The sequence below is a fragment of the Neomonachus schauinslandi genome, chromosome 3 (assembly GCF_002201575.2).
Source record: "Neomonachus schauinslandi chromosome 3, ASM220157v2, whole genome shotgun sequence".
In the NCBI taxonomy this organism is placed as follows: Eukaryota; Metazoa; Chordata; class Mammalia; order Carnivora; family Phocidae; genus Neomonachus; species Neomonachus schauinslandi.
This window is the reverse complement of record NC_058405.1, coordinates 140,587,600-140,608,851: the sequence shown is the minus strand read 5'-3', so window position 1 is coordinate 140,608,851 and position 21,252 is coordinate 140,587,600. Positions and strand designations below refer to the sequence as shown.

At 38.3% G+C, this 21,252-nt stretch overlaps 1 protein-coding gene across 3 annotated transcripts in view; it reads left to right on the top strand.

Annotated features, from left to right (window-relative positions):
* The first annotated feature begins 7,168 nt into the window (after positions 1–7,168).
* Positions 7,169–21,252, top strand: part of CWC22 (CWC22 spliceosome associated protein homolog) — a 63,539-nt gene continuing 49,455 nt past the window's right edge. Inside the window, exon 1 of one of the 3 annotated variants that reach the window (XM_021702812.1) lies at positions 7,169–7,203. The gene's annotated coding sequence lies outside the window, so the exon portion shown is untranslated. Of the gene's footprint in view, positions 7,204–7,856; positions 7,919–8,317; positions 8,372–21,252 lie in introns of those variants that run through there. The other 2 variants (XM_044913340.1, XM_021702811.1) reach the window with 2 other exon arrangements.

Below are 21,252 nucleotides of genomic sequence, written 5' to 3'. Positions count from 1 at the left end.
AGAAATAAAAGGCATCCAAATTGGTAGGAAAGAAGTAAAATTTTCAATATTTGCAGATGACATGATACTATATATGGAAAATCCTAAAATCTCCACCAAAAACCTACTATAACTGATAAATAAATTCAATAAGTTTGCAGGCTACAAAATCACAGAAATCCACTGCATTTCTCTACACTAATAATGAAGTAGCAAAAGTAGAAATTTAGAGAACAATCCCATTTACAATTACACCAAAAATAATAAAATATCTAGGAATAAACTGAACCAAGGAGGTGAAAGGTCTATACTCTGAAAACTATAAGTCACTGATGAAAGAAATGGAAAACAACACAAATGGAAAGGTATTCCATGTTCATGGACTGGAAGAACAAATATTGTTAAAATGTCCATACTACCCAATAATGCAATCCCTATCAAAATACCAACAACATTCTTCAGAGAACTAGAATAAATAACCAAAAAATTTGTACAGAACCACAAAAGACCCCAAATAGCCAAATCAATCTTAAAAAGAAGAACAAAATCAAAGGTATCACAATCCTAAACTTCAAGATGTACTACAAAGCTGTAGTAATCAAAACAGTACAGTACTGTTACAAAAATACACACAGAGCAATAGAACAGGATAGAGATCCCAGAAATAAACACACAATTATATGGTCAATTAATCTTCAACAAAGAAGGCAAGAATATGCAATGGGAAAAAAACAGTCTCTTCAACAAATGGTATTGGGAAAACTGGAAAGCTACAAGCAAAAGAATGAAACTATACCACTTTCTTACACCATTCACAAAAATAAACTCAAAATGGATTAAGGGTCTAAATGTGAGCCTTGAAACCATAAAAATCCTAGAAGACGGCACACGCAGTAATGTCTCTGACATCAGCCATAGCAACATTTTTCTAGCTATGTCTCCTTAGGCTACGGAAACAAAAGCAAAAATAAACTATTGGGATTACATCAAAATAAAAAGCTTCTGTACAGCGAAGGAAACAATCAACAAATCTAAAAGACAACCTACCAAATGGGAGAAGGTATTTGTAAATGACATATCCAATAAAGGGTTAGTATCCAAAATATATAAAGAATTTATACAACTCAACACCAAAAAACCAAATAATCTAATTAAAAATGGGCAGAAGACATGAACAGAAACTTCTCCAAAGAAGACATACAAATGGCCAAAAGACACATGAAAGATACCCAACATCACTCATCATCAGGGAAATGCAAATTAAAAGCACATGAGTTATCAGAATGGCTAAAATCAAAAACACAAGAAAGCACAAGTGCTGGTGAGGATGTGGAGAAAAAGGAACCCTTGTGAACTGTTGGTGGGAATGCAAACTGGTGCAGCCACTGTGGAAAACAGTATGGAAGTTCCTGAAAAAATTAAAAATAGAATTACCACATGACCAGTAATTCCACTACCCAAACAATACAGAAACACTAGTTCAAAAATATATATATATCCCTATGTTTACTGTAGCATTACTTACAACAGCCGAACGATCTACTATTGGAATGAATCATATGCCGGCCAGGTAATAAATGGAGTTATGGCCAAAGTCTGGTTCACAATGGGTCCACTGGGATCACAGATCAACTCAGTGGTCATTTACCCAATCCCAAATGTATAATTGGAATGTATATACTTCACAGTTGGGAGTCATTTCCATTTATTGTCCTTGGCCTACGGAGTAAGAGCTGTCACGGGGGGAAGGCCAAGTAGACATCTTTGAAACTGCCTCCCCTGGCCAAGAGAGTATACCTAAAACAATATCACAATGCCAGAGGATGGTGGAGATTAATAACACCCTTAAGGATATAAAGGATGCAGAACAGTAGTTCCCATCACACCTTCATTTAATTTGATACTCTGGCCTATAGAAACTAGATAAATTAGCAGAATGATTGTTGACTACTCTAAGTTCAACAAAGTAGCAGCCCCAACTGTAGCTGCCATGCCAAGCAAAGTATCATTGTTAAAGCAGGATAATATGGCCTTGGGTACATAGCCACTGATTTGGAGAATGGATTCTTTTCTATCCCAATCAATAAATATAATTAGAAATACTAATATACAAATGAAATAAGCAGGCAACAACATGCATTGACACTTTAGCCCCAGGGCTATGTTAACTCTCCTGTCTCTCTCATAACATAGTCCTAAGAGATGTGGATCATCTGAAAATCCTGTAGAGTATCATAATGATCCATTATATCAATGACATCATGCTGATTAAACAGGCTGAGCAAGAGGTGGCTAGCATGCTGGAGGTTTATGCCCCAGAAAGTAGGAAATTAACCTTATGAAGAAGTCAGGGATCTGTCCCTTCATTAAAGGGTTTAAATGCCCCCTGTTCTGAGGAGTGCTAGAACATCCCCTTCTCAGTAAAATACAAATTGCTGACTCTTGCACCCCCTACAAGAAAGAAGAAAGCACAGTGCCTACAAGGCTGCTTTGAGTTCCGTTAAGCAACATACTGCACATCTAGGAATATTTTTTGGGCCCTCATTCCAGGTGACACAAAAAGCTGCCAGCTTTACAACCTGGCAAAAGAGCTCGACAGCAGGTCTGAGTGGTGGCGCGAGCGGCCTTGACACTTGTGGTGTAGGATCTGGCACATTCTAGGGTGTTAAGAGTTGTCACTTTTAGAAAAAGACACAGTATTGAGTTTACGGAAATCTAGTGGGAGAATCACAGTTCAGGCACCTGGAGTTCTGAAGCAAGGTTTCACACCCTTTAAAAATTAGGTCTTCAGGGACACCTGGGTGGCTCAGTCCGTTAAGCGGCTGCCTTCGGCCCAGGTCATGATCCCAGAGTCCTGGGATCAAGTCCCACATCGGGCTCCTTGCTCAGCAGGGAGCCTGCTTCTCCCTCTGTCTCCCTCTGCTTGTGCTCTCTCTGTCAAATAAATAAAATCTTTAAAAAAAAAAAAATTAGGTCTTGGCATGCTACTGGAAAAAAAAAGGGAATGTTTGACCATGGGACACTAAACGATACAAAATGAAATATGTCTTGTTGAACCCATCATGTCATAAATACTGGAGGGCCCAGTCATAATTCATCATAAGATGAAAGTATTATATTTGGGATGAAGCACAAAGAAGATGAGAAGGCACAAACAATCCACATGAACAGACAGTCCAGACCTTGATGTCACCCTTCAGTTGCATCCACACCCCTCTCAGCTTGCACTGATGGCCATATGGGAGAGGGGTGGTGTCTTGAACAACAAGCTGAAGAAAGAAAAAAATGGCTGAGCTTAGTTTACAGATGAATTGGCTAAGTATGTGGATGAAACCTGAAACCGGACAGCAACTACAGTACAGCCTCCCTCTAGAATAGCCCTGAAGACAGGAGAGCGACAATCTTGCTACTGGGTAGAGCTTCAGGGGGTGCACCTGGTCATCCACTTTGTATGGGAAGGGAAGAGGCCTAATTGTCAGAGTATAAACAGACTAACAGGTAATGGCAAAAAGCTTGGCTGGCTGGTCAGAGGTCTGAAAGAAAGAGATTTTAAAAATTGCAGACAAGGAGGGCGCCTGGGTGGCTCAGTTGGTTGAGCGACTGCCTTCGGCTCAGGTCATGATCCCAGGGTCCTGGGATCGAGCCCCGCATCTGGCTCCCTGCTGGGCGGGAAGCCTGCTTCTCCTTCTCCCACTCCCCCTGCTTGTGTTCCCTCTCTGGCTGTCTCTCTCTCTCTGTCAAAATAAATAAATAAAATCTTTAATAAAAAATAAAAATAGGGCGCCTGGGTGGCTCAGTTGGTTAAGCGACTGCCTTCGGCTCAGGTCATGATCCTGGAGTCCCGGGATCGAGTCCCGCATCGGGCTCCCTGCTTGGCAGGGAGTCTGCTTCTCCCTCTGACCCTCCCCCCTCTCATGCTCTCTGTCTCTCATTCTCTCTGTCTCAAATAAAAAAAAAAAAAAATCTTAAAAAAAAATTGCAGACAAGGAGATCTTAAAGGGTGAGAAGTATATGGATATGCATATTGTTGTGGGTAAAAAGTGTGAAGATCTTTTGAACACAATCAATGTCCACAAGAAAGCATACATTACAGAAGAAGCACTAAACAACCAAGTAAACAAAATTACTCAGCTTGTTGATGTTAGCCTTTGTTCGCGGCCACTCCAGTGCTGGCACATGGACACTTGAGTGAAATGGTCATGGTGACAAAAATGGAGTCTATGTATGGGGTCCATGAGTATGAAGCCCATTTACCATAGCTGACTTACCTACTGTCTCATTTGCAAGTTCAACCTGCCAGCAAAAGAGAGCAATGTTGGGCTTCTAATGTCATCACTTCTTTAGGAGATCAAGTAGCCATTCCATGGCAAGTTGACTACACTGGAACCTTTCATCCTGGAAGGGGTTGCAGATCCATCCCATGGGAATAGATTACCTATATTGGGTATGTGTTTGCACTTCATGCCCACCAATCTTTATCCATCACCACTATTCGGAAACTTACACAATGCCTGATTCACAGATGTGGAATACAATACAATATAGCATCCAACTAGATAACACTTCACAGTAAAGGTAGTGTAGGAGGGTGCCTGTGACCATGGGTTCCACTAGTTATATCACATGCTGCATTTCCCAGAAGTTGGAAGCCTAATAGAGCACTGGTATGGCCTGCTAAGGGTAAAATTCAAGCACCTAACAGGAGACAATACTCTACAAGGAAGAGGTGCTGTTCCCCAGGATGCAGGAGACTTTGATATGGGTTAGAGTCCCCATTAGGAACAATACATGGGTCCACAAGACAAAGGGTTAAAACAGGATTAGCCCCATTTACCATCATTTCCAGTGACCCATTCCTGCAATTCTGAGCTTTGTGGAATTAGAGGTCCTAGTCCCCAAAGGTGTTACATTCTTGTTAGAGGACACAACAAGAGTCCCACTGAACTAAGCTTCATCTGCTGCACGGGCACTTTAGACTTCTTGAGTTCAGGGACAAGTAGGCAAAAAGAGGAGTCAACACCTTGGTAGGAGAAGTTAACTCTGATCAGCAGGACAATGTAGGCTTGATGTTACATAACAGGAACAGGTAAGAAAATGTGTGGCACTCAGGTGATCCACTTGGGCATCTCTTTGTGCTACCTTGCCCAATAGTGACTATAAATGGGCAAGTGCAGCAACACCTGCATGAGAAGACAATTATTACTAGGGGCTCAAGTTTCTCAGGAACTAGGGTTTTCACACCACCAGTTTAACCACTCAGACCAGCAAAAGTGGTAGCTGAGAGGGAGAGGAATTTAGAATGAATAGTGGGAGAGAAAGGTTCAGCTGTGGCCCAAGACCAACTGCAAAGATGGGTACTGTAGTTTGTTCCACTAACTTCTGTAAGTTTCTCTTCAGGAAGAGAGGCCACTGGAACCCCGTAGGAATTACTCCCTGAATGTATATACACAGTGGATCCAAATAGTGCAAGGGGTGGACTGTGACAGACGAAGAGATAATCTACTCAGACACCTTTTCAAGAAAAGGCTCTTTGCTAGGAGTGTGGTTAGGTGACAACCTTCAACTGTTAACACTCCCAAGCACATTTCAGGTTTTGAATGGAGGCCACATTCTCCTTGAGGTGGCTCTAGCCAATGAGTGACCAGGACTGTGTTACAAGGGCCAAGCCATTTTATCCCAGTGTGGGACTCTTCACCTTTGCTCTGGAGTTACCCATGCCCCATCCAATTTCCTCCCTCTTCCTTTTACCATTTTACATTCTGAACCCTATATCACAGTTTCCTTCCTGAAAGAAGCAAATTCCAAACGACAAACCTAGTCTTTTCCAGCTCCATTTAGCTCCCCTAGCTTCAATTCTAACTTTCCTATTTCTATTGATAATTGTAGAGGTGGTATTGTGCTTTTTTTTTTTCAGATATGAATACAAATGTTTACCAGATTCATCTCCTGTGCCCTGTATTGGTACAATCGAAATCTAGTCCCTTAAATATTTAGAGACACCAAAATGTACTTTAACTATGGTCAAATATGTTAACTATGAAAAAAAATAGATAATACTGTTATGTAGTAGGAATTATGTCACATACATCAAGTGTATCAGCTAATTCATTCTTAAAAGTATTCTATAAGGTAGGTATTAATTTTTTTCCCTAACAGAAAATGGGCACACAGTGTTGCCCCAGAAAAATCATCCAGGAGTACATCAATAGAAAGAGTTAAACATAAACAGGCCTGCTCCAGTACCTTTTTCTGTAATCGCTATACTCTTCTGCCTCAAAAAAAAAAAGGGGGGGGTCATTAGCATGAGTACTCTAAAATTCTAATAGAGAAATGTTTGGAGAAACCAGGCCTGGTGTATAGAAGGTTGGGGAACATATACACTTGCTTTAGGAAAAGATAGTTTCCAAAACAGTAACAAGGAGTTGAACTTTTAGATTTTGTTACTATTGAAAAGTAAAGAAAACTATTTCACTGATTACCTCTGATCTCTGGACAGTCGGCTATTTCCAAATTGGCCAGCCAGTCTCCTTATCCTCAGGATGTCTTGCCAGCTGGTACCTTAAACTCAAACAGAGGCATCATCCTCTCTACAAAATTAGCTTCTCCTCATTACTTCACTTTGTTTGTGGGCCCATTCCCGTAGGCTTGAAATCTTGGAACTTTATAGGTACTTAACGCTTCTAACATTTTTGCTTATACAGATTCTTTATATAACTACTGAAAAGAGTCTGAAAAAGGTGTCTGCTCTTAAGATTTTCACGGAAAAGTGACTAGAAAGGTCTATTTTTTGCCAACTGCCGAGAAGGAGCTTTAAATTTTGCCAGAGCCTCATCACTACCAGGTTTCAGAGGAACCTACTGGATGTCTCCGGCGCCTACCCAGAAGAACTACAATTCCCGTCGTACCTTGCGACCTTCTCAGCCTAAAAAAAAAAATTACAATTGTTCACGTCATTTCCGCCCTCACAGGCGGCGGATGCTGGACTTTGTAGTTTGAATTAACTTCCCTTTTGTCGCCGTCTTGGTAAAAGAAAATTAAAGCCAGACCAGCTGCTCTAAATTTGGTATTACGATAGGGCATTTGAAGTAAATTAATAGGATAACGTTTTAAAGTGAATTTAGCGTCAGGTTTTTATGTATTTCACGTACCGCCTTCCTCGCACTGCCGGGTCGGGAAGGGGAAGTGACGCGCTTCCGGTGTAATGGCGGCGCGGTGTAGCTCCAGGTAATTACCGAACTCCGTAGACTCGCCTCAGGCAGCGACCCGGAGTGGGGGTGGCGGGTTGCCGGTCCGGGTGGGAATTGCAAGGGGACCAGGAGTGGGTCCCGGCTGGCTGGGACCGCCGTGGGCAGCGCCGGGTTGTGCGTGGCTCTTCTTTGGGCGCCGGCCGGCCCGCGAGGCTGAGGTGTGAGAGCCGGTCGGGCGGAGGAGTCTGAGCGTGAACTCCGTCCCTGACTGCGCGGACGGACCCAGCTCCCTGGTGAGGTTCCTGGAGCTGTCTCGCCGTGGTGTCTTTGTTGCTGCAGTCTAGCGCGGCGCTGGGCCTTTTCTCCTGTCGGCACGGATCACTTAGAGCTTCTCCAGTCGTTTTGGGCTTCCTGAGGCCCCTTAATATCCGGATTCCAGGCCGTGGGAGTGGGATTAATGAACTGTAGTTAATTAGAAAGTAGCGGAAGTTCCACTCTTATGCCTCGTTCTAGCGTAATATATCTATGACAGCTTCTTTAAAATTTAATTAGTCGTTTCTTTTCCATCCATTTGCCCTGTAAATAAAGATGCTTTCTAGTGTTTACTCCTGGGGCTCTTCGTTCCTCATTAAGTGAGCTCTTTGTCCCCTTATATCGTTGATCTACTTCCAATAAGGTGATACTCCCCAACTTGGGCCTCCAGTGTGTCCAACTATCCAGCTCCGGATCCTACAATACACTTGTACATATCGGTCATAGTTAATTTCTCTGAGTCTAACTCCATTAATCGCTTTACTTATTTTACCTTAATCCTCACGACTTTTTGAGATAGAGAAGGAAACGATTTGAGAAAGGTTATTCCAGATACAAGAAATAAGGGATTGAAAGGATGGTCAGAGTTCCCTTTACATTTTTAGGTGTCCCACAGACTAGCAATAGCAGATAGAAAAACAAGCAAATTTGGCCTTCAGAAAACTAGTTAACCTGCCTCCTTATCGTATTTAAGCTTGTTTTAGGATTGCCTGTGAACTTGGGGGTTAACCTCAATTATCGTCCTACTGTAGAAAAGCGAATTTAGATTTGGCATTAAAAGTGTGACTTTGTTCGCAGAAGCGTTGTGACAAGCAGCATCTGTAGGAGGAGGAGACCTACTTGTGTTGATGCTGGATGATGGACTAGTAAACCAAAGATTCGGCACTTACTAGGTCTGTCACTTGGGGCACGTTACCCATCATTTCTAGTCTCAGCTTCTTCACCTGAAAAATGTGAATGATAATAATATCCAACTTCGTGAGTTGTTTTGAGGATAAAGGAAAGTGATGGATATAAGGCACTATGCACAGTGCCTGACATACAATGTTAGCTATTATTGTTACTGCTGTGATATAGTTGATGAATTCTCTTGCCTCAGTTCTTTTCCTTTGGTTTTGAAGGTTGCCCTTCCACTTTTAAGTGCCCATGCCACTTTCATGGAGCATTTCCCACTTCATTTGGCTGGGGTCTGGTTTACTGTCCTCCCTGATGATTGCACATTGCCAGGTCATTTACATTAACTTGTTGTACCTGAGACCATCTAAGAGAGCACACAATTATAATGTTGGTGCCCTAACTTAAACATTATTTTCTGTTTATTACCCACTTGTATCGAGACTGAATTTTGTACTACCTGGTATGTCCCTAACTTGGTATAAGTTAAGGCTGGCCTAGAGCTAGTTTAAAAGAGAGGTGGTTATTGGTAATATAGCTGATCCTGCTGATGACTCCATGGGCTTCCTTGTTGCATTTCTCTACCATCTAAATTTGAAAATTTTAGCATGGGAAGCTGATAAAACAAAAAGGCCTCTGGCATATTAGTTTCAGCAAACTTCTGGACTTACTAAACGTGTAGCCTAAATATTTTATCAGTGTATACATTTCCCAAGTGAATTTTGGAAGAGATAATCCATTGCCTACAACAGAGTGCAAATTTTCAAAGCATTTTCTTAAAAAATAACACATCAGGAGAGGAAGCGATGGATTAAAGCAAGCCTATGCTATTTGTAGCCAAGTTAGTGAGTCTTTCCCCAGAGAACAGATACCAAAAGGATGGCATAAGCTGCCTTGGTCTGGAGACATTAGGGCTCCTGTGATTATAGAAGCTAATGGGAGCCAAATTATGCAAAGAGCCCAAATGTCCATTGAGTGATGAATGGATAAAGAAGATGTGGTGTATATATTATATTGTGGTATATATATATATTGCTCATCCATCAAAAGGAATGAAATCTTGCCATTTGCAATGACCTGGATGGAGCTAGAGTGTATTGTGCTAAGCAAAATAAGTCAGTCAGAGAGGACGCCTGGGTGGCTCAGTCGGTTAAGCATCTGCCTTCGGCTCAGTTCATGATCCCAGGGTCCTGGGATTGAGTTCCATATCAGGCTCCTTGCTCAGCAGGAAGCCTGCTTCTCCTTTTGCCTCTCCCCCCTGCTCCTGCTCTCTCTCCCTCTGACAAATAAATAAAATCTTTTTTTAAAAAAGAGAAAGACAAATACCATATGATTTCACTCATAATTGGAATTTAAAAAACAAAACAGATGAACACAGGAGAAGGAAGGGAAAAATAAAATAAGATAAAAACAGAGAGGGAGACAAACCATGAGAGACTTAACTATAGAAAAAACAGTGTTGCTGGGGGGGAGGTGGACAGGGGGATGGGCTAAATAGGTGATGGGCATTAAGGAGGGCACTTGTGATGAGCACTGGGTGTTATATGTAAGTGAAGAATCACTAAATTCTACTCTCGACTAACTTGAATTTAAATAAAAACTTGAAAGATAAAAAATAAAATTCATCTTGGGGGAAAAAATAGAAGCTAATGGGAGGTAGAAACTCAGTGAAGATTCATATTTTTCTTCACTTTGGGCCTAATTCAGATGGACCAGGATAGACAGAGTTTAGCACTTCCGGGTGAAAGGTCACCCTGTGAGTCCTTTCCTCAATTTTATCAAGACAATTTTATTCTACATTTGGTAACAAGTGCCTCAGTAATGGAATATAGTGCTGTGTGTCTGGGGGCTACTTCATAAATTTCTCAGTGGAGGCCACCACTTCCAAGTTCTCTTAAAAAACCCGGGTTGTGGTTTACTAAATGGCTCTTTAATTAATAATCAGAAAGACCACTTTCAAAGCTGTGCTGTGAGTGTTGGCAGAATATATTCAACCTATATACTTATTTAGGCAAGCAGAGGAACACATTTTTGGGGAGGGGGAACAAAGTGGTATGAATGTTTGTTTGAAGGCATGAAGTATATTCAATAATTAGATGTGGTTTTGTAAGTTGAAGTAACTACACCTTCATGTTCAGATTTCCCCTTGGAATGCCTTTAAAGGAACTGGTATTTTTTTCATCTCAATAGGGAAGTTTATTCAGGCAGCTCTCCAGGTTAACATGGGATGAAGACAAGGGATGACACTTGATAGTAGTGCTGTCTTGATGCAGTTGATGACAGACAGCTTGGGGGTTCCTAGAAGTCGGGGTTGATAAATGAGACAAGTCTGTTGTGATAGTCTTTGGTAAAACACCTGTCAAAATATCATTATAGGGAGTTCTTTGTAGGAAGAGATACGGATAATCATTAGAAGTCTACATGCCCCCCCCCCATATTTAATTTTAGAATTGGAACCTATAAAGTGGTGAGCACTGTCCTAGGTTCTTGATATATGGTAGTGACCAAGAACCTCAAGAATCCAGTGGTCTCATACAAGGTCTTTCATGCTTTAGCTTCTTGAATCTCATGTTCCATCTCATTTCTGCTCAATCTTCTGTATATACCCTGTACTCTGCTCAAACGGCTGAGAATCCCCTAAACTCATAATTTTATATCTGGAGTCTTTATACATGCTGATTTCATTGTCTGAATGACCTTTTTCTCCTTTCCATATGGGAAATTACCTTTTCCCCCTCTTCTACTTGTTCTTCGGAATTCAGCTTCTAGAACCACTTCTTTCTGTATGCCCCAGACCCACTTAGTTACACTTTCTCTTTTCCAGAAGTACTATGTTTGTAACATTGCTACAGCACTTAGACTTTTCTTCTCTGCCTGATAGGAACTTTCATCTCTCAGACATCAGTGCCTTGTGTGCAGCGTAATGTATGTATCACCTCACTATTCACAGACACTACCTTTAATCTCTCTTCTTAATTTGTTTCCATAGAATAGGGGATAAAGTAAAAAACCAGAAAGAAGAAGATTATGACCATACTTCTCTTTCTCTTAACCTTATACTTTCTTATTTTTTCTGTAAGTGCTTTACTGTACAACTTCTTAATGTAATTATCAGTTTTGGCTCCATCCTCATCGTTTTTTTAGTTCTGTTTACCTGTTTGTGTTGTACAAAGTTTCTCAATTTTTTATGACCTCACAAAAGAGTCTCTTCTGCACAAATTCAAACTTTAACGCAAAATGAAAAAGGAAGCATTCAGTGGGTGATAAGAAGCACTAGAGCTATTTCTTTACTACAAGGCTGTTCCTTTACTATTAAGTGGTGAGGGTTATGGTATAGATTTGAAATTTAAGATTTTGTCTCTTCTTTGTGATGATGAAAATGGATGTAAATTTAGCTTAATCACTAGACCAAGAAAACCCGTAATGATAATATTTGCTCAATGAATGAAGATGTTGGAGTTAATGAGGAAAGTTAAATCCTGTTGCCATGCAGTTGAATTATGAACCAAGGGGTATATGGGCAAGATGAGGTGGGCTTAGGAGGATGTAAATACAAGTGATTGAGGGTGCAGTAGTAGCAGAGATCTCCCTTAGTTCAGTAATTAGAGGAGTGCTACTGAACAACAATCATATGTAGAAACAGATTGTTAATAATTGAGCCATTGAGACAGAATTTCCATTTTAAAAACTTAGAAGGTAACTTGGAAAGCATGAAATAATTTTGAATATATTGTGGTGGGATGTGCTTTTAATTTAAGGACTAGGCTTCCCTATGGATAGCTTTGCAGATATTTAAAGGTACCTTTTGTCCTGTATCGGTGGAATACAATGAAACCTGACCAATTAGACATATACATAAGTAATTAATATTTTAGAGGCAAGTTGGAAAAGTTCTTATAACCTAGACATAAAGAAGACCTTGGGGGAATCTTATTAGAAAGGTCAAAAAAATTTTTGCCTTCCTCTAAAATGAAATTAAGGTTGTCTGATTATGGAAACTTTCAAAACTGAGCCTTCCCCCTACCTTCTTCTGTACACAATGGCAGAGAGAATAAGGAGAGGGAGTAGATTTGATTCTATGTCCTATTTATAAACTTGAAGGTAGAATTATTAGGATTTGGTGACTAATTGGGAGGAAGGAAAAGGGAATTGTCACTTAGCTGGGTTGTAGGTAATATCTTAGAGGAAGAGGGGGTTTGAGGAGAGGAGGAAATGATGAGTACCAGTTTGGACTTCCCTATTTCTGAGGGCCTTTGGGGCATCCACAGGGATTTTTTTCTATAGACATTTGGACATAAAGATTTGGAACTCTGTAGAGAAGATGAGGCTGAAGTAAAAGTCATTCTTGTAAATGTTAGTTGAAAGTGTGAGGGTATAGATGGTCTTCCAGAGAGAATATGGAGAAAGAAGAGATAAAGACTATTCATTTGTTCATTTAACAAATATGTTTTGAGGGCTTTCTCTGTTGGGAGAATAGCAATGAACAAAACAGACAAAATGCATAAGCAAAGATTAAACTCTACAGGATAGTAAATGTTAGAGGGGTGGACAGGAGAAGAGAGACAAGGAAAACCAGGTAAACATGGTGTCCCTATAAGTTGAGATTCGAGAACTTCAAGAAGAGGGATTTAGCAGTACCAATTGGTAGACCAGTGGCAGGTAAAAGAAGGAAGTGGCCCCTGGATTTAGCAACAAGGAAGTCATTGTGTAACTTTAGTAAGTACTGTGGAGTAGTGGGAGTAGAAAACCAAATTGTGGAGTGTAAGAGGGGTTAATGGAAGGTTAAGAATTTTAGGCATCAAGTGTAGACTCATCTATCAAAATAAGTGTTAATAAAAACTTGGCTATGTAAGGAAAGAGAATGGAACTTGAGAGGGAACAGGATAAAGGGAATTTACCCCATAAATGTCATAATTTATGTTCAAGTGAATCAGTAAAGAAGTTCAGTATGTAGAATTTTTCTTGAAAACCAACTAAATTGGAAATCAATACTATGAATCAAAAAGTTGATAGAAATTTTGAAACAAAAAAAAATTGACAAATTGCTGCTCTTAAAGAACCTACATTCTGGTGAAAAGGAGCACATTAGAGGATCTTCCTATGTACCAACAAAAGAATTTTTTTTTTTTAATTAAGTAGCGTACTGAAATGATCATATCACCTTTCATTTTATTTGGTTAAGTACAGACCATTATGGACCAGCTTCATGATATGGGGAAATGAATGAAGGATAATAACTCCTCTCAGTTTACGAGTAATTTTTAGTATGGCTATTGATATCACTGAGTTCATTAAAATGTTAAGAACTTTTAGATTTTGTCATTTTTTTTTACTCATCTGAGTCTCACTGTCTTAAGATGTCCCCAAATTGGGCTGTCTCCCCTACGCAGAGTCAGAAACTAATCAAAATCTTTTATATTTTGTTCATTCCTATACAAACAGTAATTCAGGTACTATCTGCACAATTTTCATCCCTGTACTTGAACATGGGAATCTTCAGTCATTCAAATGGTTCTAAGTCAAAGAGCACGCCTGATGTATGCATTGACTAAGAAGCAAACAACAGGGGGTACAGGTCTCCAATTCTTTATCTGTAATTCTTGGAGCCAGAACTGTTTGACATTCAGAATTTTTCAGATTTTAAAGAAATACAATGCATATATACTTATGAAGTAATCACTCTTTTGGGATCCAGGGTAACATCTTCTAATCAAACACATTAATATTTCTGCAGCGCATCAAATTAAGAGTCACCTTAAGTCTCAGGTTGGTGCCAAATGAGTTTCCCACGAGCTTAAGAAAAATCTTTGGAAGTTGTGCTGAGCATAGCATAATGTATAGAGTTGTCAAATCCCTATGTTGTACACCTGAAACTAGTATAACATTGTGTGTCAACTATACTTCTATTTAAAAAAAAAAGGTAAAGAAAAACCTTTGTGTTTTCAGAGCTTTTCAGATTTCATAATTGCAGATAAGGGATTGTTACCTGTACCTGGTGACTTTTTCTCAAAATGATAGTAATGTTTGGGTGCTTTTATTTTCTTGAAATTGTAAAACTATGCTGAAATCAAATTACAACATCATTTTTCCTTATGTGACATATTATGGGGCATATTTCTCACTAATATGTGCACATTTTTAAAAATAGCAAGAAAAAAAGTAGGAAAGCTGTTTTCTTAAAAGATTTTTCCTTCAATACAGATATATAAAGGCCATAGCAATCTTGTCATAGTTATGACATATATAAGTTAAGAAATGTGGCCAATCTGTTTTTCATATCTGTTCCCTGAGAAGGAAGATCACCAAGTGGAAGGGCCAACGGCTTGGGTCCTGTTTGGGGATTTTCTTGAGGATCCCATTACCACCTCCTTGCCCCCATTCAGTTTTGCATTTAGAACATATTTAAACTAGTTTTTCTTTTGAATATTGTTTAATATTATCATTTTCCCTGTTGAACAACTAAGTTGGTTTTTTTTTTTTTTAATTCTGTTACAATGGTTGAAGTTTGCCAGGTGTGCTGCTATGTAGAATGCAGAAGAGCAAACTAAAGGGAATCTACTTTGTTGATTCCCTTTTAATTTTTGATAGTAAGTTACAGCAAGTTCCTTTAACATTGGTTGAGGACACCTAAGGGAAAATGGTAGGAGTACTCAACCAAAGTCACTGAGTATGTTTTCATCTTCTGAATTTTTGTGATAATTGGAGAATTTACAATTTCATAGTTTCCAGTTAACAGCCTAAAGTGCATCATACAAATGTTATTATTTTGCTTTCTGATGCTTGCTGAAACTGATAGGAAAATTATTTTTAAACTATATCTCCTTATTATAAAATACCCTCCTTGTTCAGGGGAGCAGGTGTGGTTTTGCTGAGTTGCTTTCTTGTGACAGGAGAGAGAAATTTAATAATTCATCATAAAATCCACACAGTGATACTAAGAAGAGCAGCGAGAGCTATAAACTCTAGATAAATTGCTCTCATTGCAGGAATTTCCAATTAGTCTAAGTATCAAGCATGCACATGTTGAACTGTCAGAATTTCCCTATGGGCATATTCTGTATAAATCTGGACGATGATAGGACTTTATGCATTTTTTGTTAGAACTGTAGTAGCAATCTACTTTATAATATTGTCAATTTCACAGTTAGTTTTGAGACATGGAAATCTAACAGATTGTGTTTGATTGCCAGAAAATTATTTGGTGATGATGGTTGAAGGATAGAAAGGGATAGACAATACACACTGATCAGAAAGAAAACTCACTAAGTTTAGATAAATAAGGTAATTTGAAGTAAAATACACAGAAAATTGCTGTGTGTATGTATGTGTAGATAAGTTGAGAAGAGAAGCCAGGCTTCAGAACCAAGAAGGATATCCAAGGAAAATGTTAAATTTTGCATAATAGAGTTAAGTGACTTACTTGCTTATAGAGTGAATTCTAGCTATGCTGATTAAATAAAGGGAACCTTTAAAATATTATTTCACATGTTTAAAAAGATGTAGGTAGGGCCTCATATCAACACCTTTGCTATCTGGAACTTTGGAAGAATGGATCAGTTTAGGATAGGAAGATTTTCTGAATAGCAGAGACTATATCTGTTTACATTTTATAGTTTACTAATTTGGTATCAATATATTAATGTTATCATTTTCATTGGGTTTTGGCATCAGAAAAACCTTTTGATTTTAGCTCTGCCATTTACTAGCTATAATTTACTTGGACACATTGCTTCAACTCTTTGAACCTCAGTTCTCCCATTGAAAAAGAAGGTTAAAAAAATAAAGCAAGGTGATTATGAGGATTGAATAAGAAGATATAAATGAAATGCTTAGTGTTGTATCTTTGTGGCTGCGCTAATTTATCATTCTTTATTGTTGCTGTTACTATCTTAATTTAAATTACACATTTCAGACTTCTAAAACAGGAAATATATGTAGTTAATTGGTTAATCTCTGGATATCTCAGGAACCTCATTGTAATGTGCTATAGACTCTATTAGTGTCAATGGTAAATTAGTTTGTTGAAGAGCTACTGGTACATTGACGGTTCTCCTATTGGCTGGTTTTGAACAGTAATGTTGAACATTCACCACTGCACATCAGCTTTGGGACACTCACCATTATATTATTTTAAAATGACTTCTATATCAATGGAAAACATGTTTATATAGTTGAGGAAAATACTTAAAAAATTTTTTTAAGATTTATTTAGAGAGTACTCACGCATGAGAGTGGGGGAGGGGCAGAGGGAGAGACTCTTCAAGCCAGACACTCCCTGAGCAGGGAGCCTCCATCTCACAACCTGAGCCAAAACCAAGAGCCATGTGCTTAACTGACTGAGCCACCCAGGCGCTCCAGAAATTACTTTTTAAAAGTTTGTGTATTATTGGCATTAGAGCTGAAAGTATCTCCATTATCAACTTGGACACAGTATTTAGGCAACAGGTGATTTTGAAATGAGTCTTATTTCAGGTACATACTAAGATAAGTTTTCTCGAATAGAAAATATGTAATAAGGATTTAAGTAATTCCAGGAGTCCATATCCCACCCTATCTTATTCTTCCCCAAAAAACCGTGATGTGAATATGCTAATAATATCAGCAGGTTCACAGTCGAACTAGATTAGAAAATGTTCTCTTCCAATAATTCATCCTTTTTGCAGAAATAAGAACTTCAGCCCACCTCCATTTTAGAAGGAAAGTTGGGTAGAGTTTATTAGTCAATTGAATTTGTACTGAATTCAAGTTAGTAACATGGGTTCTACTATATAAATACATCCCATTTTAGAGAAGGGAAATTGTTCAACTCAGGATCTAAACAAGGGCCGCACATTACATTGAATCTGTTAAATCACTTTTATTCTATAATAACTATCCTGCTTTTTTACTTTTTTTTCTTCTTTTGTCCCCCGTGGCATTGAATTGTTTGAGAAATTGGGTCATTTGTCATATATGTTAAAGCTCACCAGTGAGTAATCACCAATATCATACCTAATTAGTAATCAAAGTCAAGTTTATTAATTTGCTGCAGCAAGGGAGACAACATACTCTGAGGGGCCATGGGGTATCTCATTAAGAGGGTTTAAGAAGGGTACTTACAGACTTTGTGAGAGTAGGGGTAGTTATCAGATGGTCTTGGCAGGGATTAAGCAGAAATTGTAAACTAGTGAGTTGCTAGAGCAGTAGATGGTCATACCTTTAGAACATACAGGTCCTTGCAGACATAATTTTGTGGTCTTACTTTGGAACAGATGGGTCTAAAGTAACTAGAAATAAGAATTTGACCTTAGCTAATCCAGGATAAGTATATCGTGACTTAAACTGGCATGATATTTCTGTTTTGCAAATTAGTGAAATCCATTTTACAAGTAGTAAGGTTTATATTTCATTTGTCAGTTCTCTCTTCATAGCTGTCATCGGGGTTATTTTTAAATTCTATTAGTACCCCTGGTTACTCAGCCTAAGCTGCATCTTCTGGGAATGCGATCAGTCCATATCTACACTGCTGTTCAGTGGGTCATGATTGTATCAAGTTTGTGATTGTCATAATATCTCTAGGACCAGATTTTCTTGCTGTTTATGTTAAATGATCAATGGCGTCATGGTGGCTGCACTGCATTTAAGACTCTAGAGATCCCACATTGGTGATTGCAACATAGACAAACTCTAGGACCAGGATTATTATATTATCCCTTATTTCCCATAATCTGAACCTTTCTTAGAAAATAACCAAGTGACTTTTCCTGTAAATTGGGTATGAGTTATTTTGCTTTGTCAGTATCTGAAGAATTAACACCATATCTAGAGATTGTCAAGGACAAGGATCTTGAAGTACCATGATTAAAAGGCCTGAATGTCTAGTAATCATTTAGAAGTATGCTGTCCAATATGTGTAAACTTTGATTTTTCTCAAATCCACTAGGCACATTTGAAGTGCTCAATAGCCACATGTGGCCAGTAGCTGTTGTGTTAATGAAGTAGCTACTGACGGTGCAGAATATGAACCTTTCCATCAATGCAGAAAGTTCCATTATACAGATTTAGAAGCATCAACCAGCAGAGAGGGAAAAAATAAATAACTAAGAGGATAAAAAACAAAAATATGCAAAGAAGTAGCATTTCTAGCATCAGGGGAAGGAGAGCCTTATTCTGATAGCCTTGAACAGAAGCAGTTTTCAATGATTTCTGCTTCTGGACCCAAAAAGTCCTGGAAATCAGTCACAGGTGATGTGTGGTGGTGATCATGGCAGCAGTATCCATCAGGTTATTTCCTGTAAATTAATGAACCGTACTGAGTAGAGTCTTTCACACAGATTTCTTTTGATGTTCCTTCTGTACAATTCAATTCTTTAATTGTTTATAGAAGGAGTGTTTAATTGAAAGTAGGGAAGCAGAAACTCCTGTGGACAGTGACTCTGATTAATTTATATGATAATATTAGAATAGAAGGGAGTGGAATCCTCCATGGAGGTATAATATAGTATCAATTTTATAAGGACTTAGTCACTGATTATCCTGGATGTAAGAACAAATTAAGGACACTGACAACTTTCTAGGCTTTTAATTTTTCCCTAAAGTATATTCCAGATCTCATTAATTAGCATATTTAAACCTATAGGCAAAAAATTTTTTACAAAAGTTATTTCAGTCCTTGTATATGAATATATATGAAATTTGTATCTAGTTTACCTAGGGAGGCAGTTGATGTAGGTTTTTTTCTCTTTTCCTATCTCAATTTTTCATGTCTTACATTCATTTTAAGAATAATGAAAGCATTTTATAAACATATTTTGTCATCTGGATGACTCCATTTCACTGCTTAAAATTGTGCTTGTGCCCACGTTGCAGTAGGTAATGTTAATTATTATGGCATTTATGTTAACCTCCCAATGAGCCTGTGCTGTGGCAGTCATTACATAAGCAGTGAGAATTTTCTCCCTATGAATTGTGCCCAGAATTTCTCAGATTTAAGAATCACTGATACTGATATTCTTTTGCATGCATATATACGCTTCTTACCAGTGAGTTAGTACGGATTAATACATTTGGAATACAATTTGGAATGTATGTGTCCCTTTCCAAATGACTTATGACTACGTACTTCACTATAAAGGAGGTAGGCTATGAAGTCTCCGTATTTTATCTAAGTAGTTCATGGTTTACAACAAACTGAGAACCAAGATTTCTCATCCAAAATCGGAAAGCTGAGGAAACCTGGGGAAATACCTTGGGGATGCTTTCATAGAACCAGCATGCCTAGACCTCCCCATTGCCCCCTGCCACACACACACACACCTGATGTAGTAAGTCAGGTGGGCCCGCATATAGGTACTAGTACTTCTATTATACAATATTCATAATTTAATATAACATAATGACTTAGGAAACCAGCTTTACATCAAATAATGATTTGAAACTTGCATGTAAAAAAAAAAAAGCCCAACAAGCCACTTTGCTTGAGCAGCTTAGTGCTTTGCTTATCGATATAGATTTACTTTTTGTAACTAGGATATAAGCTCCATGTGGGCAGGGGATTTTGTTATGGTTGTTCACTGCTGTCTACCCACTGCCTAGAAAGATGCCTGGCAAAATAATAGAAGTATAGTAAATATTATTTACTATATTATTTTTAGATTGGTTAATTTCTTTTGATCTTACTTCACATTCATTGAGTTTCTTTAATCTCCATTTTGCTTTAAGTCTAACCAGTGAATTTTTCACTTCATATATTTTTCAGTTCTAGAAATTCAGTTTGGTTCTGTTTTCTTTTTCTTTTTGTTTCCTTTTGTTTTGTTTTTGCTGAACTTTCCTGTTTTTATTCCTTGCAAGCATGTTTTCCTTTGCACATTTGAATAAGCTTTAAAAACCTTATATTGCCAATTCCAACATCTGGGTCATCTCAGTGTTGGTCTCCTTTGATTGTCTTTTTTCTTAAGCTTGGACCACAGTTTTCTGATAAGTTATTTTTAATTGTATCCTGGACATTGTTACTGTTATGTTCTTAAGACTGTAGATTCTGTTACATTCCTCTGAGGAGTGGTGACTTTTTAGGCAATTAACTTGATTAGACTTAAATTGTAAGTTCTCTTAGGTGGCTGTTCATATCACAGTTCACTTCTTTGATCCTTAGCAGTACTCTGTTTTGCACATGTGTTGGTTCAGAGGTGGTCAGAGATTTGGGCACAGGGGGCTCCTCTCCTCTGGCTCTCTCCCTGCTGGGAGTCCCCAAGAGGCATGTTAGTCTAACTGCAGCTACAGATACAGAAGTGGTAATGTGCTTTACATTGCAATTATCTTTTATAGATTAAGTTTATAAATAATCTCATATATTCATATAATGCGCTTTTAAGAACTTTGATGCCATGTTAACCACTGTAATAGAAACTTTTCTTGACCTAGTGATTTGGGTACTTCCCCATCTGCATTAAATGATAGTAGCTCTATGTCACTTTATAGTGTCAAGATTATTTGTGTATGTGGTCTCCTGGAAAGAAAATTGGGTATCCTTAGGCTAAGTTTCTGGTAGTATAGTTTAGGACATTGAAATGACTTACCTGGCCTTCAGTAAAGGCCAGATTATCTTTAAAAAGGAATTGAACTAGATAATCTATAATCCTTTCTGGCATTCAAATATAAAAATTTTCCTAGTTGTATTCAGTTATTTTGGTACTGGGCACAGTTCTTTCTGTATATTCTCTACCTCTTTTAATTCTCTTATTTGCTTCTATTTCATTTGATTTTTGTGATTTCATTACCTTAAACCAAACCATAAACCACTTAGATATGTAATTAGAATTAAGTACTCAAGTGGTAGTTCTGTGTTGACATAAGTAGCAATTCAGCATTTTTCAAAAATTCCTAAAATGTAATTAACAGGTGG